The sequence below is a fragment of the Podarcis vaucheri genome, assembly GCF_965113315.1.
Source record: "Podarcis vaucheri genome assembly, chromosome: 4".
NCBI classification, from domain to species: Eukaryota; Metazoa; Chordata; class Lepidosauria; order Squamata; family Lacertidae; genus Podarcis; species Podarcis vaucheri.
In genome coordinates this window covers 83,337,510-83,350,387 of record NC_138762.1, presented here as the reverse complement: position 1 = coordinate 83,350,387, position 12,878 = coordinate 83,337,510, and the positions used below count along the sequence as shown (strand labels likewise).

The window sequence follows — 12,878 nt, the reverse complement described above, 5'->3', positions numbered from 1 at the left end:
GGCTCAGCCCCATTCCCTCCGCGCCCCCCAGAACATGCTGTCTAGGGGCTTTCCCCTGACTGTCACTGACAGCCCTCTCTCATATGCATTTTTGGGGGACAGAAGAAGGAGGCTGGGGCCAACTGAATGACATTTTGCATCACTCATCAACACTGGCTGATAGGAGGCAAACTCAGCTGGGAGGGATAGGTAAAGGTAAAGGGACCCCTGACCATTAGGTCCAGTCGTGGCCAACTCTGGGGTTGCGGCGCTCATCTCGCTTTATTGGCCAAGGGAGCTGGTGTACAGCTTCCAGGTCATGTGGCCAGCATGACTAAGCCGCTTCTGGCAAACCAGAGTAGTGCACGGAAATGCCGTTTACTTTCCCACTGGAGCGGTACCTATTTATCTACATGCACTGGCGTGCTTTCGAACTGCTAGGTTGGCAGGAGCAGGGACCGAGCAATGGGAGCTCACCCCTTGCGGGGATTCGAACCGCCAACCTTCTGATCGGCAAGTCCTAGGCTCTGTGGTTTAACCCACAGCACCACCCGTGTCCCTTGCTGGGAGGGATACCTCCACCTAAATCCATACGTAACAGGGTTTGGAGTGCTATGCCTGTCTCATGTTTACCTCTGGGGGAAAAAAACCTCAGGACAAATGGATTCTGGTTTTGGCAGAATCATTCTGGAACCACACTACTGATTGGCCTCAACTCAAGTTTATTTTGAGAGCTGAATTGTTCTTTTAAAAAACAACTCTTTTAAGGATTTGTAACCTTTTAAAAGTGCTGTTAGGTTGAAACAGTTTTATTTTGTGAGACCGTTATAGTTCTGAACTCCTTAGCATCCACATTTAACCACATCTAACTTTTTTAAGTCCATAGAGACATTCGGCAATGCTTCAGTGAGCGAAGCATTTAAAAATTCAGGTGGTGTGCAGGAGGGAGTTAAGTGGATGTAGATTTGCTTAGCATGTTTCATCTGCAGCATTTAGGATCACGTACAGAGCTGAAGGGTCGTGAGAGGAAACTGTATAAACAGTTTAACAGAGGAAACTGTTAAAAGATTTATGTACCCAGCAATGCTAGAGGTCCAATTAACCATTTCGACTTGCTACTTTTCTAGTGCCAGCTCTGTCTGCTGCATGCCTTTTGTTTTCTCTTAAGTTTATATTGCATCTCCTCTCACTGCTACCAGTATAACCATGAAGGCTGTTCTAAATGCTCATATGCACCCTCAGTGCAACACTTTAATTTACTATATTATGGTGCAAGCCTAACCATGTCTACCCAGAAGAAAATCCTATGGAAATGTCCTTGGCCCTTACTCCCAAGAAAGTATTGCAGCCTTACTTATAGACTGCACCACTTATAGTATTGAAAAAGTTACAAAGCCACCATGCAAATTTCACACTCTTTTAAAAAGAAAATGTTAATGCATTCCAGTGCAATTCTGAGTCTTTTTTTGATGATTTTGTAACTATTTGGACCGGGTTCATTTTGTAAATTATCACTGTTATCAGTTAAATAGCATGCAGAAATGCATATTAAGGAAAATTGGTCTGTGAAAAAATTGCATATTAAGCAACATTTGCACTAAAATGCTGATGAATTTGCATGAGGACTTAGAAAAAATGCAAACTGATGTGAAAATGTGGGGAACTGAACTTGAGAATGGAAAAAGGAGAAACCAAGATTCGCCCATTCCTACACAGGGCTGCTTCCAACTAAATTTCCCTGCTTGTCTCCCTTTTCCCTGAATTTATGATCTTTGCCATCAATGGATTGATCCCAGGTGCATAAGACATCATTTTCAGACACCAGTGGAATGTTCTGAATTATAAACTACATGGCCTGTATTGGCTATAATGTTCATGAAAGTTAAAGCTTGGTTCCAGATAACAGGACACAACAACAGGACACAACCAATGGCATATGTGTTCCAGCATCCTGTCTGCCAACCACATACCTATGGGAAGCTCAAAAGCAGGCAGGCAACAGTAGTCTCTCACTGTTGTTCTTCAGCATGCCAGCTTTGTCCCTCCAGGCACCATGCAACTCTCATGAACAGTAGGCAGTAATAGCCTCAAACTTCATGAATTTGCTTAATCCCCTTTTAAAGCAAAGTTGGCAGCCACACACCACATCTGGTGCTAGCAAATTCCATAGTTTACCTATGCGCTGCGTGAACAATCTCCCACAATTCAGGTTCATTTGATGACCCAGGTTCCAGTGCGAGAAAAGGAGAAAAATGTCTTCTGTAGCTACTTCCTCCTCCTATGGTTTACACACTTCTTATAACATCACCTATTTTTTCCATAAAAAAGCTCAAAATGTTGCAACCATTCCACATACATATTACTTCTGTGGAGAAAATTAAGTGATGATTTGGGGGAGGGGAAACAAAGTTAACTTGGTGATCAAGTTTGGATGATAAAGCTTTTAGCCTGCTCTTTTAAATATGCAGATCCAGGAAAATCAACTCTCTTGTTCCACCTGCTTTGTCTGCCTTTTCAGCCCTGAATGTATTAGTGCTTTTGGGATTGCTGCTGCATGATCCCATTAAGGCTCAAAGCTCAGTTATTCATGCATGAAGTGATTATTTTTTGTTTTAACTCGCAAAATTTCCTACCAGGTTCAATACAGTGATTAATGAGACTAATTATGCATTAAAAACCAACTCGTGTTATAATTACAGCAAAATCCATATTACACCAAGAAACCAATCATGGGGAGGGTGGAAGTAGTCCCATTTAAACAACCTTTGCTCTTTTAAGACACCAAGTACTTAGCAAATATTTTTTTCTTCCCAACTAGCTTTGGAACTGCAAGCCTGTTTGTTGCAAGCCAGTTTGTTTGTTTGTTTGTTTGTTTGTTTACTTTAAGTGTGAATCTGAACTCTTCTCATTATCACAGGAAACAAGAAAAGGCATACAAATGCAACCACCAGATCATCAATAGCACCAGCCTGTCTGAGATATAAAACTGCAACTTCCCCAGTTTATTAGATGACATTTAAATAACCAAGGAAGAATAAATGATTCTGTTAGCATTTGATTTACTTCACCACTGCTATACAAAGCATCACAAGATTCAATAATATAAGACTATATGCATGTTGCCAACAAAGGTCCGTATAGTTAAAGCTATGGTTTTCCCAGTAGTGATGTATGGAAGTGAGAGCTGGACCATAAAGAAGGCTGATAGCCAAAGAATTGATGCTTTTGAATTATGGTGCTGGAGGAGACTCTTCAGAGTCCCATGGACTGCAAGAAGATCAAACCTATCCATTCTGAAGGAAATCAGCCCTGAGTGCTCACTGGAAGGACATATCCTGAAGCTGAGGCTCCAATACATTGGCCACCTCATGAGAAGAGAAGACTCCCTGGAAAAGACCCTGATGTTGGGAAAGATAGAGGGCACGAGGAGAAGGGGACAACAGAGGACGAGATGGTTGGACAGTGTTCTCGAAGCTACCAGCATGAGCTTGACCAAACTGCGGGAGGCAGTGGAAGACAGGAGTGCCTGGCATGCTCTGGTCCATGGGGTCACAAAGAGTCTGACACAACTAAACAACAACAACAATATGCATGGGTGTATACAAGAGGGGCAGGGGGGAAGCTGCCCCCCAATAAAAATGAATACAAATCTGAGGATCTGCGCCCCACCCCCAACAAAAGCCTTCCCCCCCACAAAAGTCCTGGCTATGCCCATGACTATAGGCAACATTATCTCTGTCATCAAGTCAACCTCTATTTGGTGAGTTAAATAGCTGTTCATCTGGCTCAAAGGAAAGGAGGACACATGGGGAAAGTAATCTGGGCTTTTGCTAATGCAAGAGAAAATTCACTTTTTCTAGTAATTTCTGGTAGACCTTTGTATATAAGGGTTTTGTCTGATAGCTTTTGTGCAACAATACATAACAGCCTGACCAGTAAGATACAAGAATCTTACTGAAACAATCCTCCTGTATACAGTGGTACCTCGGGTTAAGAACTTAATTCGTTCTGGAGGTCTGTTCTTAACCTGAAACTGTTCCTAACCTAAAGCACCACTTTAGCTATTGGGGCCTCCCACTGCCGTCGCACAGCCGCTGGGCGATTTCTGTTCTCATTCTGAAGCAAAGTTCTTAACCCGAGGTACTATTTCTGGGTTAGCAGAGTCTGTGACCTGAAGCGTCTGTAACCTGAAGTGTCTGTAACCCGAGGTACCACTGTAAATGCATAAGGCAATGTTAATACTTAGACTTCCTTTACCTTCTGGACCTTCCCCGCAGCCCAGCATGCACCATCTGCTCTGCTGGTTAAGTGCATACTGAAGCTTATGAATACAGTTGTGTAGTATGACCCTATGTGTAAGAATCAGTGGACTGGTGGGAACTTGGTGAAATCACTCCAAGGCAAACAGGAAATGGCAACAGCATGCAAGCCACATTTAAAGTGGTAAGGCGACCCACTTTACTTTACAGATGACTATTCCCTATTTGAAAGACCACCATAGAAGAAGTCTTCTATTTCAAGGGCTTGCCAGTGCAAGTTCATTTTAAAGATTAGAATCATAGAATCTGATCAATACCTTTTTATGTTGGGCAACATTTTTTTTTTTTTTACCTGAAATGCCCTCTCACTCCATTCTTGAGGACACCCAGGAAAGTGAGAAAATCTGAACTGAACATTAGAGAAAATTCACAGTAATACTGCAACACAAGCCCTCACTATTGATTCCTATTAACATTTCATTGGAAAGAAACCTGCAGTCTGGCTGAACTCAGTACTTGAAAAGGTGATGGAGTGTTTGAACAAAGAGGGATGATTAACAGTTGATTTGGTTATTAAACAGAAGGTTCCTAGCGAAGCTTGGGCATCAATTCAATGAGACTTGAATTCTTGCCTTTAGTGCCTCAGAACTCAGAAGTGGCCGTGAACTTACCTAAAGGATACTAACCCACAGAAAACGGCTTGAAAATCAGCAATAGAAATCTACAATATCAACATCCACACCCATGGACAGAGCAGGAAGATGAATTCAGGGAAAGTGTAATGCTGCCTGGATAGTGTAATTTTAGACAGAGTCTTCAGCACTTAATTCAAGAAACCCTTTATATTCATACAGAGCCTTTTTCATGCTGCCAGAAATGTAACGTGCTCAATACATAAAAGAATCTGCTGACAATCACAAACTATTTTCAAATTCAGCAGTGCTAATTCTACTTTGTTTGAAGAACTGAAATATATCCATTCTCTTGCACATAAAGGCTTGTAGAAAAATAGAAGACCTGTGATTTAAACAACTCTATATCCTGCTATTGAAGTATAAATTGCAACAGACAATGCATATGCCATTATTTACTGAATTATGCTTATTTCAAAAAGGAAGGATTATGATGTTCCAAACACATTTCTCTCCTCATCTTTCAAAGCCTTAATCTCCTTGCAACACTCAATACTGAGTTTCTTTTATACCTGGAAATTAAACAAATTACGCTCTGGTCTAATGAATACTAAGCAATAAAACACTCTTGCTAATGAAGGGTTTAAATATTTGAAGGGCTCTAAAAGAACTTTATTTACGATGTGGCTAATGGTCTTCATAAATTACACCACAAGTAACCAGATTAGTGATTAAAACTTTGACCATGATGGTTAAGTGTGAAAAGAGGCTCTGATCCTACTGTGCAGCAAATGATCTCAGTTCACAAAACCATATTTTAGGGACATCCCACTCTCTAAAAAAAAAAAAGGGCATGTGCAGAAAGGGAAATGTGGAAGAGAGAATTGGCTTGGGCAGGGTAAAGAAGAGAGGAGGGCAAATGAGTAGGGCATGTTGTGAAGACGTAAAAGGAGAGTTCACTCTTTGTCATAGCTGTCAACGTTTCCCTTTTTTTAAGGGAAATTCCCTTATTCCGAATAGGATTCCTTGCAAGAAAAGGGAAAAGTTGACAGCTATGCTCTTTGTTCTTCAATGGTGCTGCAAGCCCACCTTCACAACTGAGCTGTCAGATGAGAATACCGGATTATTTAATCTTTGTTCAAGCCCGTAAGTCTTGCATTTTATGGGGAAAGGCCGTAGTTCAGTGGCTGAGAACATTCTTTGCCTGCAAAAGGTTACAGGCTCAATCCCTGGGATCACCAAGTAGGGTTGGGGAAGACCCGTCCCTGAAACCCTGGAGAGACACTGCCAGTCCAGGTTGGCTATGCTGAGCAAGATGGTCTAATGGTCTCACACTGCATAAGGCAGCTTCAGCGGTTAGCTTCATAGAATCATATAATTGTAGAGCTGGAAGGGACCCCAAGGGTCATCTAGTCCGATTCCCCTGCAATGCAGGAATCTCAGCTAAAGCACCCATGGCAGATGACCATCCAACCTCTGCTTAAAAGGAAGGAGAGTCCACAACCTCTTGAGGGAGACCGTTCCTACGTTCCACTCCCTGCTATCATTGGCATTCCTGATGGGGAAAAGTTACCGGTAATGAAGCAACTGCAGCTAACACTGGTGAGCGATGAAATGACAGAGAAGGTCCATGTGCCCAGAGTCAACAAGGCAACCCTGCATTCAGTTCACTTATCCCCTGGTATATACAGGACTGCAGCCCTAAGACTGCTGTGCTCTCTGGATACCACCTCAGTCCAACATTTCTGTGAATTCAAATGCTTTGCTGCTGAACTGTGGGTGCCACTTTGATCTAACAAGCTCGTTATAATAATGCTTTCCTTCACAACTTAAAAGTTCAAAAAGCACCTCAGACTACAAAGGAGAGAGATCACCAGAGGGAAGGAAAACGAAATGACAACTGAGAGTAGAGGCCATAACTCCTGCCATGCAATCTGCTTAAGGTGTCTGAGAGACAGGATCATACAGTGGTACCTCAGGTTACAGACGCTTCAGGTTACAGACTCCGCTAACCCAGAAATAGTACCTTGGGTTAAGAACTTTGCTTCAGGATGAGAATAGAAATCGCGTGGCGGCAGCAGGAGGCCCCATTAGCTAAAGTGGTACCTCAGGTTAAGAACAGTTTCAGGTTAAGAACGGACCTCCAGAATGAATTCAGTTCTTAACCCGAGGTACCACTGTACTTAACTCCACTTTCAATGTTACCCAATTGTGTGTATACACTATGATATTTTGCTCAAATTATTATTTTCCTGCATCACAAATCTTGAGTTGCTTTTGTATTAAATCCAGATTCATACAACCATTGTAGAGATGCAGCCTAGTCTACAAATTGTATGAAAAGTGAAGCATGCCTGAATTTTATCTTACTTGGGATCAGGACCAAGGAATTCATTCCTAATAAGATGGACTGTTATGTTCTCTAAATCAGAGGTGCGGATCTGTGGCCCTTCAAACGTTACTGGATTCCAATTCCCAGAATGATCAGAGGTTCAGGACAATTAACTGTAGTCCAGCCACATCTACATGTCCACATGTTCCCTAAGCCTGCTCTAAATTCAGAATGCCATCCCCCAATGGGAATGTGTATATATCTTCTGGGATAGCTCAGTCGGTAGAGATGAAACTCAATCTCAGGGATGTGGGTTTGAGCCCCACATTGGGCAAATCATTCCTGCACTGCAGGGGGGTTGGTCTAGATTGACCCTCATGGGACCTTCCAACTCTACAATTCTATGATGCTTGCAAACTCCCAAACAATTGCCTATTTTCTCCCCATTTCCCCTAAATCTTGGCTTGTGGTAGGGTTGCACAAGCCTTTACACTCCATACACTGTGTATATAGGGAGTGCATGAACCAGCCCTGAGGTGCAAGAAAAACAACTGATCATCATGATAAATCATGCCAGGTTAATGGCAAAGTAAATAAACCAACAACCATTCCCACTGTAGTCCTGTTCTATATGCCTGTACAAAAATAAAATGTATAACTATACATAAAAATGGATCTTTCCATCTTGCTTCTCAGTCAGACAGTTGAGTGGCAATTCAAAAAAGGTATCTGGAATCAATGGAAGGGTTCTTTGAACAGTGGTTCAAATTACTATTTAATAAGGCAACCATTTCAAGCTTGTGTGTGTGTGTGTAGGACACACACAGATGGGAGAGGTAAATCTTTTTCAGTTCCAGTTTTGCTTTTTACTAGACTGAAGTCCAAAGACTTTTGCCAACAGGTTAGACTCTTATGTTTCATAAAAGGAATTCATGAAGGAATTTAAGAGCTACTTAAAGTCATATACAACTACATGGCAAAATTATTTAACTCGGCTATACTACCAGAGATACTGATAACACATTATTGGAGTGCTATCAATTGTATTACTATTATTTGGTATTACTATTCTTCTTTGTCCATTTAAATAAAGTGACCTCAACTATAGTATTGTAATATATCATACACACCCCAACTAAGAATTATATGAGTGGGTTTTCTTCTAAATTATGGGCATAATACAAAATTAAACATTTTTCAGCCCCTTAGACACATGGTTAATGTGAAATCAACATGTCAAAAATGCTTATATCTTGTTGAATTGTGCCCAGAGCAAATTCTTGGATCAAGCAAATGATAGCATGGTGAGCAGAAAACATCCCACAGTCTTTAATGTACATCAAATAGTATTTGATGGTAATTGCTGCAAACAAATGGCACCCTGGCTTCATTCCCTCTTCAGATTGTTAACTATGTCTACAGGTAGTAAAATAACAAGTCAATTGGCTGTCTCAGTTGTACTCATATTCCATAACACTCACATGCATGCATAAAGGCTCGTGACATTCAGATTATCCACAACCTGTGCCTGGCTCCAATATGCTGTAGATTTCTTCTGTTTTCATTATTGGTCCTATATGGAGATATTCTGCATAAATGGATGCATACATCTGTGTTTGGGACTGCAGCTCTTGCTGCAATCTTGAGGAGTCCTATAACTACTTCAGAGAGTATAGGCATTGTTCTAATTCAAAGTAAGCTGATATACTTCACATGGTGCTGTCTCCACAAAGGAACACTCAGAGGTGGTCATTAGGAAGGAGATTGGTTGCACATGATACATGCATCTGGCTCAGCCCTTACAATCAAAACAGGTATGGAAGGAGCAGAAAGGATATCTTTCTAATTTATCCACTGTTCTATGCTAGAATCGTCCTATACCAAATAGCACAAGGAACCAAATGTTGTTGCCACTCATAAAATTGGTGAATAGCCTATGTTCAGCTCAGGCAAATCAAGGCATGGTTTTCAGAAGCAAATGCAAATTATATAAATGCTAAGCAATCAAGCCCACTTTACTTCTACCCATTTTCAATCAGGATCAGCAATTATTTTGGGCAGAGCTACTTCTGAACAAGCCAGTGGCAAATACTGTTGTTTTTTTTAATACAGAAATGCTTGTGGAAACTGATTTACTTAAATATCTTTCAGCTCTTGCATGCTGTCAGGGGCTGACCCTCCTCAAGGGGGCTCCCAGCAAATTCCTATTTGTAAAATTACAATCCATAAAAATAAACATCTGAAATTATTATAACCACCAGCACTTACTAGAATATAAGACAACTTATTCTAAATATAAACCCAGACATGCTAGTTATGTGAAATTAAAAATAGCAGCAGTTAAGTAAGACATCCTAACATAGTTAAAAGTAGAATTAGTAGTGCAATGCATCACTCTCCATCAAGGATCAAATGAATGGATGTATGTGCCGACTTCTCTGCTTAATTCACTGCTGAGAAACAGATTTGGACCACAGTGCAAAACAGAGTGAAGCACATTGAAACCAGGGCCAGCTCATCCTATTTTGCCACAAGGCAAAAGGGGAATTGCTGCCTCTGGCACCAGGGGTTCCACCCTTAAGTGAACAGGGAGACAAGCCACCAAATGCTTGACTTAATATTACAACAAAATTACTCACAAGGTATGGGGCAGCACCCACGTGACCTCGACTCCCACAGGGTCTGTGTTTCACCCACCTTCACTGGTGAGGAGTCTCAAACAAAATTCCTCTTTCACACATTGCATCTCTCCAAGAGGCCAAAGTTACCAATCATGCAAAAAAACCTAAAGCATTTAGGTGGGAGAGTGTAAAACAGAAGTTGCTGGAAATCCACACAAATAATTTCATTGTGACCTACTGAGTTCACATGTGCAGAGGGCATTCACCTAAGAGCCAACACCATCATCTTTCCTTAAATCTGTGGAATGGCTAAATAATTGTGCCTGGAGATCTATGTCTTTCTCCTCCTAATTTTGGACAGGGTAGTAGTGTTAGTTTGAAAGGCACTCCCACCATTACTCACTCAGCAACACTGGAGCCCAATTATCTTCTAAAGAGATGGCTAGAGTTATTTTCTGCAATTTCCCAAGATAATGTGGGGACATTACTGGAGATTAGTAGGCTGGGGTTTGGTTGCTAATGGAAAGAAGCTATCTCCAATTAACATGACCTGGTTTCACTAGGCAGGTAAATCATCGGTTTCCTAAAACACACTTACTGGTTGTACATCAAAAAGCCAAGCTTCATATAAAGCAAAATCATTTGGTAGGGTCCTGTCTGAACTTCCGAACTCTTTTACCATATTATGACTAAATCTGGGAGAGCATCATTATTAATTTCATTATTACTCTAAACATTTTACAGAATAACTGAGGAAGAAAAAATTAGTCCCTGTGCTGAGGATCTTAGAATCCACGTTTCAACAGGGGTGGGGGGACAATAAAAGCAGAGGAATGTGTAAAAGTACATAAATGCAAATGTGTTAAACACATAGTGGGGGAAATGGGTTTCTCCTGAACCATAAACTCACCTGTACCATGTCATATTTGGAGAATTTTTATGGCTATTTAGGAATGTGTGTGAAGGGGCTGCTGCTTTGGGGGGGCAACCTCACTGTTGCACGCACATAAATGTGGTCACTCGCTGGATTCTTAAAGTTTTAATTACATCAGTGTTATTTTGTTTCTTTAATTAATATAGTTTGACCCCCACATTTCAATACAAAATTGCCAAGGCAGCCTAAAAGACATGGTTTGCCTTAGTGCTGCATCTTTGTCTTGCTCCAAACCAGTGTTTCCCAAACTTGGGTCACCAGCTGTTTTTGTACTACAGCTCCCACCATCCCTGGCTAGCAGGACCAGTGGTCAGGGATGATGGGAATTGCAGTCCAAAAACAGCTGGAGACCCAAGTTTGGGAAAATCTGCTCCACACAAACCGCAAGCTGTAGTCAAAGTTTCGTCATACTGCGTGTGGTTTTACTGGAGTGAAACAAGCTTGATGAACCCAGGTTTGCATGCAAAGCTATGCCAAACCATGGGTTGTTGTTGTTTAGTCATTTAGTTGTGTCTGACTCTTTGTGACCCCATGGACCAGAGTACGCCAGGCACTCCTGTCTTCCACTGCCTCCCGCAGTTTGGTCAAACTCATGCTGGTAGCTTCGAGAACACTATCCAACCATCTCATCCTCTGTCGTCCCCTTCTCCTTGTGCCCTCCATCTTTCCCAACATCAGGGTCTTTTCCAGGGAGTCTTCTCTTCTCATGAGGTGGCCAAAGTATTGGAGCCTCAGCTTCAGGATCTGTCCTTCCAGTGAGCACTCAGGGCTGATTTCCTTCAGAATGGATGCGTTTGATCTTCTTGCAGTCCATGGGACTCTCAAGAGTCTCCTCCAGCACCAGAATTCAAAAGCATTAATTCTTCGGCAATCAGCCTTCTTTATGGTCCAGCTCTCACTTCCATACATCACTACTGGGAAAACCACAGCTTTAACTATACGGACCTTTGCTGGCAAGGTGATGTCTCTGCTTTTTAAGATGTTGTCTGCCCCTTCATGGATCACTGCCTTGCCATGGCGAAGGGCCTTGAATAACTCAGAGAAGCTATTAACTATACCTAGCAGGGCACCCAAGATGGACAGGTCATCGTGGAGAGTTTTGCCCAAATGTGATCCACCTGGAGCAAGAACCGGCAAGCCACTCCAGTATCCCTGCCAAGAAAACTCCATGGACAAAGACAACAGGCGTATAAAAACTGTGGGTTAGCTCCAGGTAACATTCCATCAGCAGCACTGAGGGAGGTGCAAAGCATTGTAATTTTCCCTCTGAATGTCTGCATGCTCACCCAGACACAGTTATCCATGGTCTGTCAGTGTTATGTGAAATGGGCTAGTTTCACGGAAATTTCCTATGATCCTGCACAAACACTCCCCAATCCTTTTTTTGGAGAGATGGAGAACAAATTTATGTCCATGTTTCGCAGCCTTTATTCTATACATACTCAATCACTTTGAGATCTCTGCATAGCTCTAATAAAGATGAGAAAAGAGGGGGTAATTCAAACTGTGTTTCTTCAATTGCCACCTAATGTCCCAGCAGATAAAATTAACTGGCATTAATTGAATTGACTGTAACTCACAGCTGACTGTTTAGCTGTCTAACCTGATGTAATAAAACCCAGTGGGTGCAAAACTCCAGTCCAACATAGCGGGAAACAGCACTAGCATCCATTTGCTAGACACAATATTATTTCAGCATTGATTCCAAAAGTCATTTCTTCAATAATAATAAAAATTAACCTACTTCAGCTTTCATTTCGGGATAATAACATTGCAGCAACTCAATAAATATGGTTTGGTTTGGGGTTTTTTTACTCAGGGAAACAATTTTGGCATCAAGGCATATTTCCAGGATATCGTTTCACATTTTTCCAAGAAGTCAAATTCATATTTGTGAACTGAGATTAACTTGATACTTAATATTACCCCATTCATTTTATCAATTAGGGTTGCCATATTTCCATATTTGGGCTTTTCTTGGCAAAATCTTTTTTTGCAAAATCTCAACACTTCTGACATGGGTTTCCATATGTCTGGAAAAATTAAATGATGATGTTAAAGTTGTTAATATACATATTCAATCATAGGGAGAGAAAATCATTTTTCACATGGAAAATAAGT

At 41.4% G+C, this 12,878-nt stretch overlaps 1 protein-coding gene across 1 annotated transcript in view; it reads right to left on the bottom strand.

Moving 5' to 3' along the window:
- Positions 1-12,878, bottom strand: part of NALF1 (NALCN channel auxiliary factor 1) — a 330,804-nt gene that overhangs the window by 122,947 nt on the left and 194,979 nt on the right. The gene's annotated exons all lie outside the window — the stretch shown is intronic.